Raw genomic sequence first — 13,904 nt, forward strand, 5'->3', positions numbered from 1 at the left:
AATTCAGCCAGCCACTTGCATGCTTCACCTATCAAAGAGAACAGGAACAACCTCAATTGGATCGATTCTTGGGAGATATTCTTGAAGGAGAATGGTATGCATACATCCACGAAGTTTCTAATGTGCTCATGGGGATCCTCATTAGTCAAACCACTAAAAAGCCCTTTTATTTGCAAGAGTTGCAACATAGTACTCGTGTCCCTTCGGCCGAAGGCAAGCGAATGGCATCAATACCGCCCATGAGGTGGGGGTCATTAGCATGAGGATCATTTAAGTTTCCGATGTCTTCTTGATGGCCTACTTGGCTGCCATTGCTGTCGTTTATGCTCATACTTCCTGTTTTCAACACAAAAATAGGCAAAACAGAACTAAGAATTAAGTAAGTAGAACTATAACTAACAAGAACAAAATTCAATGTAACTAAAAATTCTCAATTAACACCACTCCCCGGCAGCGGCGCAATTTTGACTTGGCGTATCCGAGCGCTTCATCCAATACTAAGCATCCACGGTCGTTCAATAGTAATATAACCCAACTAGTGAGTTGGGGTCGAGTCCCAAGGGAGCGGTTTGTGATTGAGAATCAATAGAAAAGCAAGAACTTTGTTCAAGTCAATTATAGCTAAACAATTTAACAAAAAGAAGCATATCAAATTAAAGGGTGACACAAGTGTCAATTATCGAAGGGGGTTTTGTAATCAATTATCAACTAAAATGATAACTAAACACTAAAATGCAAATATGGAGACGGAATTCTTGGGATGTGATAGGAATATGGGCTAAAATACACAACTGGGTAAATGCTATTGATAGTAACTCGCTACAAATTAGTAATTAGGCAAGACATTAGTGGGGATAAATTTTCTCTTGAACAATTAACCCCAAATTAAATCGGTTTTGTAACATCTCGCACCTAGAAAAGACTATAAAGAGTTTAATATATGAAATATTGATTTTTGGAAATAATAAGGAAATTTGGAAATTTTTGTCTAAGTTAAGAAAGTGAGTTTTGGACATTTTCAAACGGCCATAACACCTAGCTCCGGATGAGTTAGGAGAATCTCTTGATATGGTTGGAAAGACTTTGGAGAGATATTTCCAACGCCGCAAAGTTTTCGCGATTTCAACATCGTATGAGTGAGTTATGTCTTTCGGAAGTTGGGTTGTTGGATTGAGGAAAGTCCCAATCCTGAATTAAGGAAGGGTAAGGTAGTCTTTTCTCTAATTTATTTCCTAATTCGTTTTAGGGATTTATTCGGGTAAAAACTTATTTTTTTGTCAGATTAGAAAAATTAAATTCATGCTTAGGGCTTGGAGAAAAGAGAAAAGAAGAAAGAAAGGGAGAAACGCCTAGATTTCGCCAACAACGTCAAGCGTTCGGAGTGGAATTCATCAGGGGTGATCCCTATTAAGGTATGTGAGATCTTTTCGTGTTGGGTTAGTTCACCCACACACCAAATTGTTTCAATCCAATTGTTTTGAGTTGTTTAAATGTTGAAGAAGTAAGGTTCTTGAAGAACAAATTGTAGAATTCTTGTTGGTTGAGTTGTTGATGCTTGGGGGTGAGTTAATTCATGTTTCCGAGTTGTTTTTCGAGTTAGATTGGTTGTATATTGAGGTTACAATTGATCCTAAGTGTTTGGAGAAGGAACTATGGAAGTTAGGGAGGTTTAGAGATGAAGAACAGAAGAGAAAAGTCAGAAGTCGCTAGGCAAAAAGGGTTGGGGAGTTGCCCCTACTAGAGCGCCACAAAAACTTCTCTGAAGTTTGGACTCTGGCGTGTCGCCCAGTCAAACTTCTCTGAAGTTTGAGGGCTGGCGCCCCGCGCCTCTCAGAGCGCCAGGGACACCAGTTCTCCCCATTCGTTCCCCACCTTTTTGTACTAGTTCCTAAGTGATGTACCTATGTTTCCTAGTTGATTCTAAAACTCTAAGGTACATCTAAACATCATGAAATCATTCATAAACAAGAGATCATGAACCTTAAATCCATAATCCAATTCAAGGAAAGTTAAGATCCAAGTCTAGAAGTTAAAAAAGCAAGTCAAAGCAAAGTTTCTTAAAGTTTTCAAGAGTCTTTAACAAACGTTTCAACTTCGTTTTAAAGCTCAAGTTTCAAGTAAGCAAGGAGTAAAGAGTTGAGTCCATTTCTCAAAAATCTATAAGGGAACCAAGTATTCCCAAAAAGTTTATAAATGTTTTCACATTTGAGCAAGAAAAAGGGAACTTCTATTCCAAAAGATCTTTTAAGCTAAGTTTTGAGTAATTATCTCAATTCAAAGAAAGAGTTTTGTTTTTACAAACATATGAGCTAAGTATATTTTGGGAGTATTATTGAGCACCGATATGGGGATGCGAGTTCATATTAAATCAAGTCTCCATAAACCATGTAGCCATCATGGGTAGTAAAAGATCTTACTTTTTAGATGACTCCTTAAGATGCTTTTAGCATAGACTAGTGGATCCACTAAGTTAAGCGTTCTATATGATGGCAAAGTATAGGACAGTTCTGGTAGCATGGGCAAGACGCTGTATCACTACTTAGGCTCATAGTGGTGGTTGTCGGTTAGAGAATCTCCCATAAAACTTATATTACTTTTATATACAAGTAAAGTTGAGTTTGTTATTGCTTTATCTTTAATGAACTAAGTTGTTTATAATGTTTTACAAGCTTTATATATATATATATATATATATTGCATGTGTCTTATTGCTTTATATTGAGTTTGGTTATTGATGAGTTGTACAGAGCCAAGGTAAGTGTTCCTTCTTACTCTTTTCAAGCTTAAGTTGTTGTTTAGCATTCCAATTCGCATACTCATACGTTCAATGTACTGATGCCAGTTGGCTTGCATCGTCTTCTGATGCAGATGCAGGTAACCAGGATCAGCATCCAGCGCCTCGTTGATCCAGTTGAATACGCAGAGTCAGTGGTGAGCCAACTTGCATTCCGGAGGACTCTTTTATTCGCTTTCTAGTTTAGTTCATTAGGATGTTGTGAGGTTTGTCCCAACATCCATCTCAGTTGTTTAGAGGCTTCATAGATAGTTAGTAGTTCAGTTGTCTGTACATTATCATTCAGATGTTGTTTAAAGACTGAGTTGCCATTTTGGCTAAACTATTATTTCTCAAGTTATGGAGGAGTTATATTTTCTTATGTTTAAGTCTTCCGCTGAGTTAAGTAAGTCAGGCCAAGGTTTTGCTTGAGGCCATCAATGATCTTCGAGTGCCAGTCTCGCCCAGAGTGTAGGCTCGGGGCGTGACAAACTTGGTATCAGAGCACAGAGTTCAAGAGTCATAGGGAGTCTATGAAGCCGTGTCTGTAGAGTCCTACTTATCGGTGTGAAGCTCGCCACATCTATAATTAGGAACTATCTCACTTCTTTCACATTCATTTCGTGCGATAAAGTTAATCTCTAAAAAAGTTTCCTTCTAATTTGTGCTTGCGTGTGATTCAGATAATCCTGCCTCCACGAAGAGCAGTCAGAGGTCATCCTGCTAGACTTAATGTTGATGAACAAGAATTACCCAATGCACCTGAAGTGTAACCGCAAAGAGGAGTCACAAATGATGAGTTCTGTGAGGCTATTTAGATGTTAAGCCAAGCTGTGACTAACCAGGTCGGGCAACAAAGAGGAGCTCGACAAGAAGAGGCTGACACTTCAAGGATTCGCGAGTTCTTGAGGATGAATCCTCCAAGTTTCTCTGGTTCCAGCACTACTGAGGATCCAAAGAACTTCATTGAGGAACTGAAAATGGTATTCAATGTGATGCATGTTACTGATATTGTGAGAGTTGAGCTAGCTGCATATCAACTGAAGAATGTTGCTAGGACTTGGTTTGATCAGTGGAAAGGGAGTAGAGTTGAGGATGCACCACCTACGAGTTGGGCCTGTTTTGAGGAAGCTTTCTTGGGGCGTTTCTTTCCCCGATAACTGAAAGAGGCTAAGGTACGTGAGTTCCTCACACTTAAGCATGATTCTCTAAGTGTTCATGAATATGGGTTGAAGTTTACCCAACTATCCCGTTATGCTCCGGAAATGGTTACGGACATGAGGATTATAATGAGCTTGTTTGTTGCTGGGTTATCTCGTCCGTCTTAAGGAAGGAGGGGCTACAATGCTTTCGGGGACATGGACATATCAAGGTTTATGGTTTATGTGCAGCAGGTGGAGGAAGAGAAGCTGAGGGATAGGGAAGAGTTCAGAAACAAGAAAGCTAAGACATCTAATGAGTCGGACCAAGGACATGCAAATTTACCTTTCTCCAATCTCTCTTAGAGCATTAACTTCCTGTAGGACAACTGTGGGTCTGTGTCAACTCGCAACCAAGTATTCGATTTCAACATCGATTTTACCAATTTTTTGGGGGGCCTGGGTAGCAGAAAGGTAATGTGAACCGTTTGTCCTTTCAGCAAAGGCAAAAGGGACCTGCTCCATCATCTGCTAGTGCACCTGCACCCAGAAACAGAGGCGAATATAATGGTCAGAATTCACAGAACTTCAGAGCTAAACCTGCACAGTCTCATGGTAGTGTGGCACAGAGAGGTAATTGGGCTGCTGCATGTGCTAAGTGTGGTAGAACTCACCCACGTAAGTGTCGTGAGGGCCATACATGTTGCTTCAAGTGTGGACAAGAGGGTCACTTCTTGAAAGAGTGCCCAAAGAACAGGCAAGGTAGTGGAAATCAGGGCAATAGTGTAACACCCCGACTTTCCAAAACATCTAAATTAACTCGTATATTCGTGGAAAGACAAGGAGGGTGAGTAATAAATTAAAAATGATGTGGTATGACATATTTTAAGTGTTCAAGGGTTGTATCTCAAGTTTTGAAGTTAAGTAAGTGGCAAAATAAAAGTTGGCGAAAGTTATCGTAAGTTCCTTTTTAAAGATTTGTCTAAATTTGGGTCAAATGTTTTGGATGTTTTCTCCCAATATATAAAGAGTTAGAAGGCCTATCACCCATTAAATCGAAGGCCTACGAGTCTAGTTTGCAACGCACAAAACCCTGTATCAAACTGACATCAGAGCAAAGAGTTATGATGGTTTTACTAGCGACTGCCGGGGAATAATCCGGGTCGGATCCGGGTCGGGTCAAAATATGGTATGTCGGCTTATTTAACGTTTTAAGCCATGAAAGCATTCCATTTCAGTTCCAAACCAGAGAGAAAGCTTAAGAGAGAGTTCCTATGGAGTTCTAGCATGATGAAGGTTAGTTTTTGACGATTTCTACCATTAAACATTGCCCCCGTGCCTAGAAACGTAATCCCTACACGTGGCAATCATTTTTTCCTTTTATTATCTGCGTTTGAAGCTGGTTTTTGAAGATATAAAATTGTAGTTATTGGTGTTTTTTCAAGGTTTACACTTGGTTAACTAATGTAATCATTTCGGGACCCTTTTATGGTTGTTTTTATGAATTTCTACGGACGTTTCGACAAGTTGGGGCAATATGGCAAATTTGCCAATTTAAGATTAATTATGAACTGTTTATAGGTGCGTACCAGCTGTGTATATATAGTATTTGCGAAGCTTAGGACATAAGGAGCACCTTTCGTGAAGAAACTTCGGTCTTTCGAGCGTTCATTGGAAAGGTATGTTAAGGCTATTCCCTACTTACGACATGTTTCCTTAAAGCTTAGGAGCAATGTAATTGGATTGTTTTCCTTGTTACACTTGTAGCCATTATTGTTGATTGTTGGCTGCTCGAGTTGATATAATCCTCCCTTATCGGGATTCTTATTCAGTTAGTAGCGTCCCTGTGTTGGACATGACTTAGAGGCTATTTGTATAGGTTGCTTATAACTAAATTGCTCGCTTTTAGCGATTGGATTGTTATTGTTACCCTTGGGGCTATTGTGGTTAGTTGTAGGAATGTGATTTATGCCTAGAAGGGCTATGTTCTGCCTACAGGGTTATATGGATTCCTAAAAGGGCTATGAGTTGCCTACGGGGCTATATTGATGCCTAGAAGGGCTATGAGTCGCCTACAGGGCTATATTGACGCCTAAGAAGGCTATGTGCTTCCTACAGGGCCACGTTGTTGCCTAAGAGGGCTATGAGTTGTCTATAATATATGTTGATGCCTAAGAGAGCTATGTGCTGCCTACGGGGCTATATTAATGCCTAAGAGGGCTATGTGACTGCCTACGGGGCTAGGGGACTATCGATAGGGGTATATAAGCTGATTGGCACCTTCTGGGCTTATGGGGGGCCTAAGTAGGTGGTCTTGTGTGCTGTTTGTACCTGCCGAGCTTATGGGGGCTTGGGTAGGTTGTTGTTTTATTATTTTTTATAAGTTTAGATTTAGGAGCAGGTTAGTACACTTATCTTCGGTTGGCTAGCCCTTTCCTTCGGAGCTGCCAGAGTTGGGAGGTTTGTTACCTTTTGTTGTATATATCTTTATGAGTAGGTTGGGCCCTGTCCCGCTAATCTTTACTACTCTTAGAGGCTTGCAAACTAGTGTGTGGGGTGTATATCTACGTTATGGCCATACTGGCCTATGTTGTTGGTTTGCTGAAGTTTGTGAGTTGTTTGATGTATTGTAATGATATATACCTGCGTTTAGTTTTGATATAGATATCATGGTGGCCTCGACGGCTCAATGAGGACTTCTGTGCTAGTTCGCTATTTATTTATATGATCTCCTGGGAGTAGCTGTTTCTTTTATAGATCAGTTGACAGGGGCCTTGCCGGCCGAGGGCTTAGTTTTAAGCTGAGATATACTTATTTGTTTTCTTGATTGTGTGTGGCTGCCATGCGCCAGTAGCAAATGGTTCAGCAGGGTCGGCTCGGGCCTGAGTTTTGGCATTAGGAGCCAGTTGCGCCCCTCGAGTTTGGGGCGTGACAAATAGGTCCCAATATTCATCAGTTGCTACCCCAGACAGAGCTGCACCTAGAGGGGCTACTTCAGGTACCGACGGAGGAACAAACCGTCTTTATGCAATCATCAGTCGTCAAGAGCAAGAGAACTCTCCAGATGTTGTCACTGGTATGATCAAAGTCTTTACTTTTGATGTTTATGATTTGCTAGACCCAGGAGCAAGTTTGTCTTTTGTAACTCCTTATGTTGCAAATAAGTTTGAGATTCTTCTTGAGAAACTTTGTGAACCCTTCTGTGTTTCCACACCTATTGGGGAGTCTATTCTAGTAGAAAGAGTCTATCGTGATTGTCTTGTTTCCATCAATAACAAAGACACCATGGCTGATCTAGTAGAGCTAGACATGGTAGATTTTGATGTCATTCTAGGTATGGACTGATTTCATGCCTGTTATGCCTCCATAGATTGCAGAACTCGAGTTGTCAAGTTTCAGATTCCTAATGAGCCAGTCATAGAGTGGAGTAGTAGTTCAGCAGTGCCTAAGGGTCGTTTCATTTCGTACCTTAAGGCAAGAAAGTTAGTTTCAAAGGGTTATATCTATCACTTAGTCCAAGTTAACGACTCAAGTGTTGAGGTACCTCCCATTCAGTCAGTTCCTATAGTAAGAGAGTTTCCATAAGTCTTCCCTGATGATCTACCCGAAGTCCCTCCTGAGAGAGAAATAGACTTTGGCATAGACGTCATTCCAGATACTCATCCTATTTCTATTCCGCCATATAGAATGGCACCAGCAGAGTTGAAACAGTTGAAAGAGCAGTTGAAAGATCTCCTAGATAAAGGTTTCATTCGACCAAGTGTCTCACCTTGGGGCACTCCGGTCTTATTTGTGAGAAAGAAAGATGGTTCCCTTAGGATGTGTATAGACTACCGCCAATTGAACAAGGTTACCATCAAGAACAAGTATCCTCTTCCAAGAATTGATGATCTTTTATATCAACTTCAGGGTGCTTCTTGTTTTTCTAAGATAGACCTCAGATCAGGTTACCATCAGTTGAAAGTAAGGGAATGTGACATTCCAAAGACAGCATTCAAGACCCGTTATGGTCATTATGAGTTTCTGGTTATGTCGTTCGGTTTAACTAATGCACCAGCAATGTTCATGGACCTTATGAATAGAGTCTTTAAACCTTATTTAGATATGTTTGTTATCGTCTTCATTGATGACATACTAATTTATTCAAGGAATGAAAAGGATCATGCTAGCCATCTCAGAATAGTTCTTCAGACTTTGAAAGATAAAGAGTTGTATGCCAAGTTCTCTAAGTGTGAGTTTTGGCTTGAGTCTGTGGCGTTCTTGGGCCACATAGTTTCCGGTGATGGAATTAGAGTGGATACTCAGAAAATTGAGGCAGTGCAGAATTGACCTAAACCCACATATCCAACTGATATTATGAGTTTCTTGGGTTTAGCTGGCTACTATAGAAGGTTTGTAGAGGGGTTCTCGTCTATTTTGTCTCCTTTGACCAAGTTGACTCAAAAGATAGTGAAATTTCAATGGTCTGAAGCTTGTGAGAAAAGCTTTCAGGAATTGAAAAAGAGGTTGACTACTGCCCCAGTTTTGACCTTGCCAGAAGGTACTCAGGGTTTTATGGTGTATTGTGATGCATCCAGAGTTGGTTTGGTTTGTGTGTTAATGCAGAATGGCAAGGTGATAGCTTATGCCTCCAGACAGTTGAAGGTTCATGAAAAGAATTATCCAACCCATGACTTAAAGTTGGTTGCTGTAGTTTTTTCCTTGAAGATTTGGCGACACTACTTGTATGGTGTTCATGTTGATATATTCACATAACACAAGAGTTTGCAATACTCACGGATTATGACATGAGTATTCTTTACCACCCAGGTGAGGCTAATGTGGTTGCTGATGCTTTAAGCAGGTTATATATGGGTAGTACCACCCATGTTGAGGAAGAAAAGAGAGAGTCAGCCAAAGATGTGCGCAGACTTACACGCCTGGGTGTTAGACTTATGGATTCCACAAAGGAGGAATAGTGGTGACGAACGGGGCTAAATCATCAATAGTGTCAAAAGTGAAGGAAAAGCAAGACCAAGACCCCATTTTTCTCGACTTGAAGGAAAATGTTCAAAAGCAAAGAGTATTAGCTTTTGAACAAGGGAGAGATGGTGTATTGAGATATCAAGGTAGACTGTGTGTACCTATGGTGGATGGACTGCAAGAGAGAATCCTGGAGGAAGCTCATAGCTCCAGATATTCCACTCATCCGGGCTCCACAAAGATGTATCGTGACTTGAGAGAGGTTTATTGGTGGAATGGCATGAAGAAGAGCATTGCTGAATTTGTCGCTAAGTGTCCAAATTGCCAACAAGTGAAAGTTGAGCACCAAAGGCCCGGTGGTTTGGCACAGAATATAGAACTTCCGGAATGGAAGTGGGAGATGATTAACATGGATTTCATCACAGGCTTGCCAAGGTCGCGCATACAACATGATTCTATATGGGTGATTGTCGATAGAATGACAAAATCAACCCACTTTTTGCCGGTAAAGACTACCCATTCGGTAGAAGATTATGTCATGTTATACATTCATGAGGTGGTAAGACTTCATGGAGTTCCAGTCTCTATTATTTCAGATAGAGGTGCACAATTTACTACACAGTTCTGGAAATCTTTCCATAAAGGTTTGGGTTCGAAGGTGAATTTAAGTATTGCCTTTCATCCTCAGATAGATGGGCAAGCAGAGCGCACTATTCAGACCTTAGAGGATATGTTGAGGGCTTGTGTAATTGATTTCAAAGGAAATTGGGATGATCACCTACCTCTCATAGAGTTTTCTTACAACAACAGTTTTCATGCTAGCATCCAAATGGCTCCGTATGAAGCTCTTTATGGGAGAAGATGCAGATCTGCTATTGGATGGTTTGAAGTCGGTGAAGCAGGGTTGATAGGACCAGATTTGGTTCACCAAGCTATGGAAAAGGTGAAGGTGATTCAAGAGAGTCTGAAAACGGCACAGAGTCGTCAAAAATCCTACACAGATGTTAGGAGAAGGCCACTAGAGTTCGAAGTAGATGATGGGGTGTATCTGAAGGTTTCGCCTATGAAGGGTGTTATGAGGTTTGGTAAGAAGGAGAAACTTAGTCCCCGATGTATTGGACCTTATCGCATAGTCAAGAGAATTGGCAATGTAGCTTATGAATTAGAGCTACCTCAAGAGTTAGCAGCAGTTCATCCGGTATTTCACATCTTTATGTTAAAGAAGTGCATGGAAAATCCTTCATTGATAGTACCAACTGAAAATGTTGGGATTAAGGATAATTTATCTTATGAGGAGATTCCGATTCAGATTTTAGATCGCCAAGTTCGCAAGTTGAGAACAAAGGAGGTCGCATCAGTCAAGGTCCTTTGGAGGAACCAAATTATTGAAGAAGCTACTTGGGAAGCTGAAGAGGATATGAAGAAGAGATATCCACATCTCTTTGAAACTGGAGAAAATGCGGACTAAGGTACTAATTCTCTTCTTAGTACTCATTGAATTATGAATGAGCATGTTGATTGTTGCTTTTACTTGTTGGGTGTTTGAACTAGATGTTAACACCCTTAGCTTAGTGAAATAAAGCTCATTCTAGGAAGAATGTTCCCAAGGGGGAGATATTGTAACATCTCGCACCTAGAAAAGACTATAAAGACTTTAATATATGAAAATATTGATTTTTGGAAAGAATAAGGAAATCTGGAAATTTTTGTCTAAGTTAAGAAAGTGAGTTTTGGCCATTTTCAAACGGCCATAACTCCTAGCTCAGGATGAGTTATGAGCAGCTATTGATATGGTTGGAAACCCTTTGGATATATCTTTCCAACGCCGCCAATTTTACGCGATTTCAACATTGTATGAGTGAGTTATGCCTTTCGAAAGTTGGGTGTTGGATTGAGGAAAGTCCCAATCCGGAATTAAGGAAGGGCAAAGTAGTCTTTTCTCTAATTTATTTCCTAATTCATTTTAGGGATTTATTGGGGTAAAAACTTATTTTTTTGTCAGATTATAAAAATTAAATTCACACTTATGGCTGGAGAAAAGAGAAAAAAAGAAAGAAAGGGAGAAAAGCCTAGATTTCGCCAAGAACGTCAAGCATTTGGAGTGGAATTCATCTGGGGTGATCCCTATTAAGGTATGTGAGATCTTTCGTGTTGGGTTAGTTCACCCACACACCAACTTGTTTCAATCCAATTGTTTTGAGTTGTTTACATGTTGAAGAAGTAAGGTTCTTGAAGAACAAATTGTAGAATTCTTGTTGGTTGAGTTGTTGATGCTTGGGGGTGAGTTGATTCATGTTTTCGAGTTTTTTTCCGAGTTAGATTGGTTGTATATTGAGGGTACAATTGATCCTAACTGTTTGGGGAAGGAACTATGAAAGTTAGGGAGGTTTAGAGATGAAGAACGGAAGAGAAAAGTCAAAAGTTGCTAGGCAAAAAGGGTTGGGGCGTCGCGCCTGCCAAAGCGCCACAAAAACTTCTCTGAAGTTTGGCCTCTGGCGTGTCGCACCAGCCAGAGCACCAATCAAACTTCTCTGAAGTTTGAGGGCTGGCGCCCCGCTCCTCTCAGAGCGCCAGGGACTCCAGTTCTCCCCATTCGTTCCCCACCTTTTCGTACTAGTTCATAAGTGATGTACCTATGTTTCCTAGTTGATTCTAACACTCTAAGGTACATCTAAACATACTGAAATCATTCATAAACATGAGATCATGAACCTTGAATCCATAATCCAATTCAAGGAAAGTTAAGATCAAAGTCAAAGAAGTTAAGATCCAAGTCTAGAAGTTAAGAAGCAACTCAAAACAAAGTTTTTTAAAGTTTTCAAGAGTCTTTAACAAACGTTTCAACTTCGTTTTAAAGCTCACGTTTCAAGTAAGCAAAGAGTAAAGAGTTGAGTCCACTTCTCAAAAAGCTATAAGGGAACCAAGTATTCCCAAAGAGTTTATAAATATTTTCACATTTGAGCAAGAAAAAGGGAACATCGATTCCAAGAGAGCTTTTAAGCTAAGTTTTGAGTAATTATCTTAATTCAAAGAAAGAGTTTTGTTTTTACAAACATATGAGCTAAGTATATTTTGGGAGTAGTATTGAGCACCGATATGGGGATGCAAGTTGATATTAAATCAAGTCTCCATAAACCATGTAGCCATCAGGGTAGTAAAAGATCATACTTTTTAGATGACTCATTAAGATGTTTTTAGCATAGACTAGTGGATCCACTAAGTTAAGTGTTCTATATGATGGCAAAGTATAGGACAATTCTGGCAGCATGGGCAAGATGTTGTATCACCACTTAGGCTCATAGTGGTGGTTGTCGGTTAGAGAATCTCCCACAAAACTTATATTACTTTTATATATAAGTAAAGTTGAGTTTGTTATTGCTTTATCTTTAATGAACTAAGTTTTTTATACTGTTTTACAGGCTTTATATATATATATATATTGCATATATCTTATTGCTTTATATTGAGTTCAGTTATTCATGAGTTGTACAGAGCCAAGGTAAGTGTTCCTTCTTACTCTTTTCAAGCTTAAGTTGTTGTTTAGCAATCCAACTCGCATACTTGTACATTCAATGTACTGATGCCAACTGGCCTGCATCGTCTTATGATGCAGACACAGGTAACCAGGATCAGCATCCAGTGCCTCGTTGATCCAGTTGAATACTCAGAGTCAGTGGTGAGCCTCCTTGCATTCCGGAGGACTCTTTTATTCGCTTTCTAGTTTAGTTCATTAGGATGTTGTGAGGTTTGTCCCAACATCCATCTCAGTTGTTTAGAGGCTTCATAGACAGTTAGCAATTCAGTTGTCTTTACATTCTCATTCAGATGTTGTTTAAAGACTGAGTTGTTATTTTGGCTAAACTATTATTTCTCAAGTTATGCATGAGTTATATTTTCTTATGTTTAAGTCTTCTGCTGAGTTAAGTAAGCCAGGCCAAGGGTTCGCTTGAGGCCAACAATGGTCTTCGAGTGTCAGTCTCGCCCAGGGTGTAGGCTCGGGGCTTGACAGGTTTCTCTCAAACACCGATAAGCGGCAATGAAGTACAGTCTCCGCCTTAGTCCATTCACTCTCTTGAGCTGAATGTGTGGGAGAGGGTTTATGATTCACTCTCTCGAGCTGAACCCACGACAACCCAATAATCACTGACTATCGATTCAGTAGTTTTGGTTTTAAAACCTCTCTCTCAAGCAAGTCAAAAATACGAAGATAAAATTGTATTTGCAACTACAACCCCATTAAATTCAAACACAACTACTGAACGAAATCACCTTTAAACAGCGAATAAACAATCAATTAGCAATACCCAGCAGTAAATTCAACCCATATTCACGAAATCACACCCCAAGAATTGGGGTTTTAGCTAGACCTAATAAAGAGATAGAAATCGATACCGAAAAGTGTTTCCATCAAATGGGTACGATAGATATTATCTTTACACATGTCAAAGATGAAGAATCTTCAATACCCACTTCCAATTGCTTAGAAAATGGAAATCTTCAAAGCTAAGAAAAATTGTCTCCAAAAACTAAGTCCTAAAACTGAGTAATTCTAAAAATTGGTTCTGAATTGTAAAACTTGATACTAAACTAAAAATTCAAACAAGTATTTATAGTTGTCAAAAAGTGTGTTGCGAAGGATCACTCGGCGCAGTTAGTCGGGATCGCCGATCCACTCGGCGATCTGCCCTTTGGTCTGGTTCATTGCCTTTCTGCATTGGCCTCGAGAAAATTCAAGTTCTGTAACATTGGGCGATGGAATACTGCATCGCAGGATCGTTCGGCGACTCATCGACTGCTCCTTTATCTCGCCGACTCGATTTTCTCCTTCAGAGTTTGGCACACTAGAACATTAGGCGAGACCATAGCCATTCGGCAACTCGCCTAATGGCTTATGCTATCCTCAAGTTGTCTTTTCTTCGTTCTTTTCAGCTGCCTTGTTCCTTTTTGCCCAATAGTGTCCATGCTTTGTCTCAAACTCCAAATACCTGAAACTCAAGGATTTTCATCAGTTATTGAGACAAAATATGCAT

This window comes from Solanum verrucosum, unplaced genomic scaffold (genome assembly GCF_900185275.1).
Source record: "Solanum verrucosum unplaced genomic scaffold, falcon-dt-bn FXZP01000071.1, whole genome shotgun sequence".
NCBI lineage: Eukaryota > Viridiplantae > Streptophyta > Magnoliopsida > Solanales > Solanaceae > Solanum > Solanum verrucosum.